This window comes from Pteropus medius, unplaced genomic scaffold (assembly GCF_902729225.1).
Source record: "Pteropus medius unplaced genomic scaffold, Ma_sr-lr_union100, whole genome shotgun sequence".
Lineage (NCBI taxonomy): Eukaryota > Metazoa > Chordata > Mammalia > Chiroptera > Pteropodidae > Pteropus > Pteropus medius.
Window position 1 is genome coordinate 29,103,028 of NW_024352787.1, and position 10,595 is coordinate 29,113,622.

Here is a 10,595-nt window from a genome sequence, read left to right on the forward strand (position 1 = left end):
TGTCACTGATCTTGTCAAGTCAACCTTGCCTTCTGGGAGTAGAGCTTCTAGCACGTTAAAAGTCCTCCCCAACCACCTCTCCTTCATCTCCAAATTCTGATCCTTGTCATGAGTGAGAGGCTCAAGAATCACTTTTTAACCATTCACTTGGAAAATGTGGTGTGTGGTTTGGTCTGGCCGCTTTTGGAATGGAGGACCTATTTATTGTATCTTCACACCTCAGCCCAAACTTCAGTGTTAGTATCATGTACATTTTTCTCTGTGTTCTTTTCCTGAAGGACAAATGCACCAACTGGCTGCCAAGAGCTGGGGTTATAGAGATTAGACCACTTTGGTTCTTCCTCCAAGAATCTCCCTGTTCCTCTGCTTCCCTGTGAGTGGTGGTTGCCTCTCTCTAGGGATATGGGGTTGAGCTGGGTGGTAGGTGAGAAATGAGACCTTTATGTGGGACTGGGGGACAGAGAGGAGGGGACTTTATTCCCCATAAAGCCCCTGTCTGAAATCCAAGACCGATGTCATGGAGAGGATGGTGGTTGGGAGCAGATTGGCCTGAGGCTAGAGAGAAATAAGAGCAGCCAGAAATTCAGTTAAGAAATATAGTTGGCCCAAGAGGCAGAGATGCAATCAAAAGGACAAAATACTCCCAGTACCTGCAAAGTCAGTAGGGCAAGGTTTTCAGAAAAGGTGCCAGGTCTGACCTTGGAGAGAGGAAGAATCAAAAGGGAACATTATCCTCCACGTGGAAACATCTGGACTGGGGGGAGGCCACAGCATGAGCCAGAAAGGTACAGGAAGGTCAAGATCAGGCTTCCATCTCTTGAAAGAGAGACTTGGCATTTATACGTGAGTGTCGGGTGGGGGTAGGGGGGTGGCAATTAGAATGTTTTGTTACTGCTGAGGATCGTGGGAAGGCTGTGCTGGGCAGAGGAAGATAGATGACACCCTTGGACAATGGCAAGTATGCGTCCCAATTAATATCCCTCCAGGACCCACTTGAGCGAGATGAGTACCACTTCCCTGTTCATCATGGCAGCTTGACATCCTTCCTGTCCACTGTGACAAGCCATAGGGAGCCTCCCTTCACCACCACCCACCTTCTCCGGGAAGCCAGCCAAGACTGGGAGGAAGCCATAGAGTTCAGGGGTCCCTCCCATGACTCCTACTCTTTCCTGAGCCTCCCCAACAAACCTCTGCTGTCATGCTCTGATCCTAGCCTCACTGAGGCAAAGGTCCTCTGGTCCCCATTTTCCTCCTGTCATCTGGCTTTCTAGCCCTCCCTCATCAAGCATTAGTCTTGGATGGAACTTGGTCTAAGAGGCTAGAGCCTTGTATGGAGAAGAGCGGAGTGTCCAGGTGCCAGCTCCATGTCACATACCTCCCACCAATCTGTGCAGATCCAAGACCGCAATGTCCAGACAAGGAGTACAGCCTGCTAGACTGAGATACTAGAAGAGAAACTCAAAATGGCCTTTTGCATATCAGTCAACTATTTCCCAGCAGCTGCTGTCATACAGGTTCCAATTAAATCCCATATTTGAACTAAATCCCCCAAATTCAACTGTCAGCTTGGCCATTGGGCTGATGGGGATCAGGCTCAGCCCCTGATCAATGCTAGAACCCTTATTATGAATCAAGACTCTAAACAGAATAAGCTTGAGCCCAGGCCCCAGGGAAAGGGGACCGTCCCTTCCAGTCCCAGCCCTCAGGATCTAGGTCCTCACTGAGAAATGTGTCACATGGCTGTTCTGGTGCTATGATAATGGCCACTTATTTGGAACAGAAATAGGACAGAGTTAGAAGGCATATATTTCAAGGGGAGGCTTGACACAAAACCTGGGTTTGAGGACTCAAAGTGGTCTGTGGCCATCTTAGCCCTGTGAAGGAGCAGAAGGGAAAAGGGTCCACTGAGTGGTCACAGAGGAAAGGGCACCCATCTCTGAGACCCATAGACCTGGCTTTGAATCTCAGCTACCAACCCCAACCTTGACAAATTGCTTAACCTTTCCAGGCCTCAGTTTATCCCTGGTAACATGGAGCTACCTATTTCAGAGTTGTGGGATTTTTTTTTCTAACTTTTCATTGAAATACAATACAGGAAAGTGCACAAATCACAAGGTATAGCTCAAATTTTTGCCAACTGAACATACATAGGGTTATTTTGAGAAGTGAATGAGATGCACACAACCTCATGGCTCAGCTGCACAGATGTCTGTGTGTTTAGGTTTAAGAAAATTGTCATCCACTGGCTTCCTGCCACTCTACTCTTGAATTTTTCTCCAGTCTGGGTGCTCACTCACCCACGATGCAGCCTAGAGGAAACATTCAGAAGACATTTTTGGAGAAAAAAGAAGAAAAGCCATCATTGTAGAGGGCCGGGGCAAGGAGGAGCCCTCAGAACTAGCAGAAGATACTGCCCAGTAAACCAGAGGAGGTTAAGGCAGCTTACGCATTGTTGCAACTGTTTTGGAAGCTCCAGACCAGGTAGTGAGAATCCTGTTAGGGTCAGACTTGAGCTCTGTGCCATCCCATTCACCTGCCACCTATGCAGACCCTAATGTGCTTTGGGACCACTGCTGTCACCTCTCAGAGGTCGGCTCTTCTCTAATCCTTCTGCTGGTCCTTCCTTCTGAGCTCTACCCCTGTGGGTCCTCACCACCTGCTCATCCCTCTGGCTCTGAAAAGTCAACCTATCTACAGGCAGAACATGGCATCTGTGTATCCAATGAGCTCTGTTTATATCCTGAACTGCCTGCTTCCACCAGATGTTATTGCCCAGTTGCACACTGGAGATGCCAGAATCACCTTTGCTTCCTTCCTCTCTGCCCACCTTTCAGAACCCCAATCAGACTTCCTGGCCTCTTCTATTTTCCTTCTAAGTGTTTTTTAGCTTCTTCCCTTACTCCATACCCTCATTCCTCCCATGGCCTCCCTCTGGGACCACTTCTCAGCGATCAGAGGTCCTACCTCTCATCTTCCATCAAATGCCTTCTCATGCTATCAAAATGCTCTTCCTTAAAATTGTTTTCAACATTTCATTTTTCCTACTTACTGTCACTGGATCCTCATTGTTAGAAGGTGTGAGCTCCTCAGCACAGCATTTGAGGAAGCCCACAACCAGAGCCTAGCTCAGTTTCTCATCCATCTTTAACTTGCTTTTCTTCTTAACTGGAGTTCTTCCCACCATCCTTGGAACCCCTACCATCAAGTTGTAGCTCAGCTCCAGTATCTAGCACTTAATAGATATAGACCTTGGTGGACTCACATGACTTCTCTAAGCCTTAGCCACCTACACCAAGGTCACCATTATGTGCTTTAAATGAGATGTATACATAAAGTGCTTAGCACAGTGCCTGATAGGATGCTCAATAAATGTTAACCATTGTCACTATTATGTTGCCCACCTTTTTCCCATAAAATCTTTTCCTAACCACAACCATATCACAAGATGACATCTTGTGAACATCACGTTATGCAAACCATTGTTTTGCTACACCAACGTATGGCTTGTTTATTATCATCTTTCCCATATTATTAAATGCCAATGTTAAGGGCGGGGAGTATGTCTTGTTCATTTTTGCATTTTGTCATGATACCTGGTACATGGTGAGTGCTAAACAAATGAAACGAATCCAAGAGGAAATCAGTCACATAGTTTGTAGTTCATGCCCTGCACCGAATGCCCAGGTGGGGGTGGGAGTAAATAGGGGTTTTCATCGCAAAGCTAGAAATGGGGCTGCACCCATCACGGGAAGAAAAGATGCTAAATTAGTTTCCTAAGGCTGCCATAATAAAGTACCACTCACGTGGAGATTTAAAACAACAAAAATGTATTGTCTCACAATTCTGAAGGTCAAAATCAAGGTGTTGGCAGAGCTATGTTCCTGCCGAAATCTGTAGGAGAGAAATAAATCCTTCCTTCCCTCTTCCCTCTTGGCCATCAATCCCTGGCTTGCAGCTGCATCATCCCAATCTCTGCTTTTGTTGTTGCATGGCATTCTCCCTCTGTGCCTGTGTCCAAATTTTCCTTTTCATATAGGATACCCGTCATATTGGATTAGGGCCCACTCTTATTCAGTATGACCTAATCTCAACTTGATTACATCTGCAAAGAACCTATTTTGAAATAACGTCACTTTCACAGGTACTAGGGGTCAGGACTTCAACATACCTTTTGAGGGGATGCAATTCAACCTACAACAGGTGTTTTTATTAAAAAAAAAAATTCACACAAAAGTACTGTCTGCTTATACCTGGGGGCTGCAGCCACCAAGAGGTGGTTTTTGTGCAAATTAGACAAGGAATGTTCCATGGTGGGTAGTGGCAAGCATTTGCCATGGGATCTTCACTTTGGAAAAGTGCACATGCCAGGTGCACAAAGAGAAGATGAATCACTGCACCATCCTGAAAGGTCCATTTTATTTTCAAGAGGTCTGGGCCTCAGAGTAAAGAGTCATTAAGGAGCTTCCCTCTAGCATTTCTCTTCCCAAAGAGCTGCATAATAATCCCCAGCACTGTGTTTTCTGCTCTTGATCTGGAATTGTCTAACTTATGTATATGTAATGAACTAAAGAAGCCTTATGAGCTCAGCTTGTTCCTTCTTCCCTGGGTTTCTTCCCTCCTTGCCATCCTCCATGTGGCCACCAGAGAGCGGTCTCCACTCACAAGGCATATCTCTTCTGATTAAAACCCTCCCCTGGCCAGCCCCTGACTAAAGGATGGGTGCAACCCAGAACTGCTTGTTCTTGCTTGTGTTCAGCTCTGGGCTTTGCTCAGGCTTTCCTCTCCCACTGGAAAGACCCTGCTTTTCTTTATCATCTGGAGGGGAATTTTTAAATCTCAGTCCAGGACACCTTTCTTTACCTGCCCACCTGCCAGGTTGGTTCAGGGCGTCCTTTTTTCTGCATCCTTGTAGCTCTTCCTAAAGATCTATCGTGATCCTTCCATGTCATTTAAAAACATCGATTTACCCCAAAAGCTGAATAACTTGAGTATCCATAAAGGCAGAAACTGCATTAAATTGCACCACATTAAACAGGTTTAAAATCCATGAGTTCTTAATGGCTCTAAAAATAATAATTGATCTCCATTGAACAATGCTAAGGAACCAACTCATTATTTTGAAAATTAACAAATAATAGGAAATTTTTAGGCATTTATCTTATCTTTCCTTCACAAACTATGCCTCGGGGTAATCTTAGTAGAGGAGAACAGGGTTCCTTTTATTCTAGCTAGTGAGAAACAAAAACAAAAACAACCCAGAATTACAGAATAAGAATATCAACATTTTGCAAACTCTGGTAACTGATTAGATTTAAGTCTTGAGCATCAATATCTGATAAGATTTCAACAAGACAACCAGATTTGAGCCTTTGATGGAAAAACGCAGCATCACCTATGAAATAATCTTTTTTAAAAAGGGCAATCTGACCTTTAGCAAGAAATTTAACGTGAACCACATTAAAATTTAAACTTGTCTAGTAGTAACTACTTTTAAGAGGTAAAAAAAAGGTGGAATTAATTTTAATGTTTATTTAGCCCAATATGTCCAAAATATTATTTCAATATGTAATCAATATATACATAGTAAGTAGATATTTTACAGACTTTCTTTCTATAAATCTTTGAAATCTGGTAAAACACATTTCAGTTTAGACACTAAACATCCATTGGAAATGCTCGATCTGTATTTGGAGTTTATAAAATTCACAAGTGAAAAAATAGATTTATAATTTAAAAAGTTGTTCTGAACCTACTTAAAAGTTTTCCAGTAAACTGGCCAATTATTCATTTTGAAATTTAAATTATTGTAATTCAAACTAAATAAAATAAAAAGCTCAATTCCTCAGTTGTACCACCACATTTCAGGTGCCTGATAGCTAATGGCTACCATATGGGACAAGGAGGATAGATCTACACCTACAGGACAAACAGAGGAGAGAGGAATATGGTAAACAATATCATGGAGGTGTAGTCAGCAGAAGGCAGATGGTGGGGACATTTACAGGACAAACATTCATTCTTTTCAATAAATAAGTTGCAAAAGAGAGATGGAGGGGAAACTTGTAGATTAAAAGAAACCTAAAATACATATGAAGTGTATCAGTTATCTGTTACTTCATGTATTGCAAATTACCCCCAAACCTACCAGCTTACAACAACAAACATTTGTTAATACATAGTTTCTAAGAGGCTTAGCTAGGAGATTCTGGCCTATGGTTATTAGATTGCAGTCAAGCCGTTGACTAGGACTACAGTATCTGAAGGCTCCAGTGGGGTTAAAAGATCTACTTCCGAGTTTACTCACATGGTTGTTGACAGGCCTCCATTTCTTATGGTTAGATTGAGGCCTCAGTTCTTTGTCAGGTGGATCTCTCCACAGGGCTATCTGAGTTTCTCAAGACAAGGCAGCTGCTTCAAAGGAGCAGGAGGAGAGAGAGGGTGAGGCATATTACTCTGAGGAGTGAGGAAGAAAAAAGGAGAAAGAGAGAGAGAAAGAAGCGGGGGGGAGAGAGAGAGACAGAGACAGAGACAGAGATAGAGAGAGAGATTATTTTAGGTATGTGTTTTAGTCTGCTCAGGCTGACGTAACAAAATCCCATTTCTAAAGGCCAGAAGTCCATGATCAAAGTGCCAACAGTTTCTGGTGAGAATTGTCCTGGCTTGTAGACAGCAGCCTTCTCTCTGCCTCCTCACAAAGCCTTTCCTCTGTGTATGCTTGGAGAGAAAGAGATATCTTGTGTCTCTTCTCCTATAAGGATACTAATCCTATTGGATTTGGGTCCCACCCTTATAATCTCATTTAACCTTAATTACCTTCCTAAAGGCCCTATCTCCAAATACGGTCACATTAGGGGTTAGGGCTTCAACATCTGAATTGGGAGGAAGGCACAGTTGTGTTTATATCAATTTAATAATGATATTTAAATGACTTGCTGAAATACTAGTGAAATAATATGATGTCTAAAATTTGTTTAAAATTTGTTTCAAATTATTAGGAGAGGTGAGAAGTAGCTTGTGGTACAGAACAACATTAGTTATGAATGGATAAGTTTTGAAGCTGAAGTTAGGCTAATAGGGCCTCCTTATACTGTACTGTTCTCTCTATTTTTGTGTATGTTAGATAATCTCCAGAATAAAAGTGTTTTGTTTTGTTTTTATGGCCAGCTAAATTGAGAGCAGACATGGAATCAAACAGGCCCATGGAAGACGACACTAATGCTTGCTGAATAAATAAATGGACATTACATTCAGTGGTGATTTATGTGGATTGGAGAGAGGAACCTGTTGATTGGAGGAGAGAAGATATGAAATTTCAGGTACTTTTAAGCACAGTAGTCACACCTAACCTTTAGAAATGTAGGTAAGTCTGGGCTGCGTATTGGTTTAGGGTTAGTATACCAGTAGTCTGGTTTGGCCTCTACCCAACTAACTGGGTGACCTTTGATAAATAATCAGTCTAGTCTCACTCTCCCCAACTGCTGAAATAGATTGAGACCATTCATTCATTCATAACATATTTATTAAGCACATACTATGTGCCAAGACCTGAACTAAGTACCAGAGGTATAAAGATAACTGTGGTATCAACCCTGTCCTAAAAAGTTCATGATCAAGCTCAATGGTTATTCATCTTTCTATCCCCTGATTCATGGAGTTTAGTCTGACAGTCCTAGCAGAAGAATAAACAAGAGAGGCTTCAGTTGTGTCTGAATTCCAGTGTATAAGCTGTAATGCACCCCACTGGAGAATTGCTGCTCCAATTGGCTAGATCATAATACCTAACATTAATTGAATTTCTATGCTGTCAGGCACTTTACAAACATTATCTTATTCAATTCTTACTGGAAGTTAGGTACATGCCCTCTTTACAGATAAGGGAAACCATGAGACACAAGTGAGTGTGTGGCATCTGTGATACCTTGCCTTCTGGGTGATTTAGATGATTCTTTTCAGTGCCATAATCTGAGTAAGGTTTTTAGGCACTCACTGGCTCTGTGACTTTGGACCAATTACTCAACCCTTTTTTCTTTCCTCTCTTTCTTATCTGAAAAATGAGCTTGACATGAAGGTTGTACAACATAAAGCAGTGAGGTATCCAGCTCAGTTCCTATAAAGCACTCACATCTTTTATTTCACTGCTTTCATCCAAGTGAAGATGTTCCATAGGTAGCTGGAGACATCCTGGAAAGTCGAGACCTGACTCATAGATTAGGGAATTGCCCAGATAGAAGAGGGGTCACTGTATCAGGGGTAGAGTAGGGGACTAGGCCTTGGAAGAAGAGAGGTCAGAGAGAACACTCAAAACTCACAAATCTGGAAGAGGAACTCCTAGTCACCAGAATCCTGGGATGTAGAGGTGTTCAGAAGGCCTGGAAAGATGATTCAAGGTGGTTCCATTGTGGAGGAGGGAGGAGAGATAGAGGGGGATGGGGAGGGCCCTGCAGTAGAGGGTGGGCCCAACTAAGATGACAAGGATCAAGAGTACCACCACCCTGCTGACAGTAAGGCATACTTGACCCAGAGAGAAGACAAATAGGCTTGCCCAAATAAAAGGCCCAAATAAACAAGTCCAGTATGAGAGTCAAAGCCAATACTTAAGACCCCAAAGTATAAGACATCATTTACAAAATTCAGAAGGACTAATGGATATCTCTAGCATTAATAGTACTGACATTTGATTCATGCTTTATAGTTTTCAAAGTGCTTTCACAAGGTAGTACGTTTGACCTCTGAGAGGTGAGTAGTCAATAGGGTCTGAGTTTGTAGTCAAAGGACCTGATAGTGTCCCTTGCTATGGGACCTGTCCCAAATCATGAAACCTCTTAGGATCCACTTTGTTCATTTGTAAAGAGACTAAACTATTGCACTCATCCTACAGTGTTGTGAGAACTAAGCCACAGTGCTTTATAAACAAACATTCTAGGTGGCTCTGTGATTCACATATGTATCACTACCAGTAGAGGATACAGGATGGCCCTGGAACCCAGGTCTGAGAAGCCAGGGCTTTTACCTTTCAACTGTCAGATTACTCTTTCATCCCCCAATGGCCTTAACCTTGGTCAATTTCAAAGGATATAGCACAGGGTGATGGCCTACTTCCCTGCAGCCTCTGAGCACTTAAGGATGCTGAATGACTCTTGCTCTTTCTTGCTGGGAGGGGTAGTCAGGAGATAGTCATCTTTCAACTTTTTACCACCACTGCTCCCCATCCTCCAGGAGAGTCAGGATGGAGAAGTCTGAACATGGTGATTTTAGAATCAGATGGCTATTGACTAGCCCAATGAGCAGTGACATCTTGCTCTAAGCAACTCAGACATGAGGGGATTGGAACGTTGGGAAACTTTTAAGTCCGAATGAGTGAATGTTGGACCAATCCAAAAGTTTCTGATGGAAGAAGGTGCAGCTTCTGGTGAAAGGGGAGGGATTTGGATGTGATTGCATCCCCCTTCTGCCATTAGTGACTCTTCCTTCCAACATCTTTAACTTTTTGAGCTGCTTTCCCACAATTGAGCATATTCTACCTTAACTGCAGCTTTATGAGATGCATTCTGCATTAATGGTTTCAAAAATCAGAAATGGGGGAGGAAGTCCTATTTTAAAAAAAGATTGAGTGACTTGTCAGTTAGTTATTGGCCTAGGTGGGCCTAGAATTCAAGAGACGACTTTCATCCCTTTACCCACTTGGGTGGGAGTCCAGGAACATGATCCTTCATTTTATCACATTAGCACAACCAATGGGATCAGTTTACCAGGTTATAAAGTTATCACCTTGGAAAGTATAGAAATGGAATGAGATAGGTGAGGAATCAAATTTGGTGGGAAGTGGGGAGCATGAATTCTGAACAGGCTCTGGAAAGAAGACAGGGAAGGGTCCCATCCTCAGCAGACCTTAATATTCCCTGCAGTGCTTTACAGTTTCTAAAGGCCTTTCACACGCATTACTTTCCTGGCTCTTTACAGGGTTGAATTGTGGGTGTATTTATCTCACTTTATGTGGTGGGGCTGGGGAAGCCCTCAGGAGTTAAGAGGCCGGGGCCACCAGCTTATTAGAGTATCAGGGGCAGTGCTCACGCACTTGGATTCCGGGTCCACATTTTGCTTTTCCTCCCACCCTTCCTCTTCGCTTGTGTCTCTTCGCTTCCCGATATTCACGGGTTCCCACCCGGGTCCGCACGGAGTGTGGAGTCCCCTGTGCGAAGATCTACAGCGCTTGTATGTGTGCAGAGGTCTGTGTGCTTGTACCTGGTGTACACTGGTGTACCTGGAAGTCTTTCTGCGCGCTGCCCTGAAGGGGGCCTTGCTGCCTGACGGCCTGTGAGAAACGAGCGGCTGAGTGGGAGCTGAGCTGGCCTGTGCACCCCAGGCAGTAGGCGGCTCTGCGACCCTGGGAAATGGTGGCAGTCTGACCCGGCTCGGTCTCACTCCGCTCCTTTCAGCCTCTCAGCTTCTGTCTCTTTGTGTCTCTTCGCTTCCCGATATTCACGGGGTTCCAATTTCCTCTCAGTTTCTCCGATCGGGTCCCCAGGGCCATCGGCTCCGCGTCGGTTTCTAGCCTCATACTTACTTGTCCGCGAGAGGATGAAGATAGGAGATTA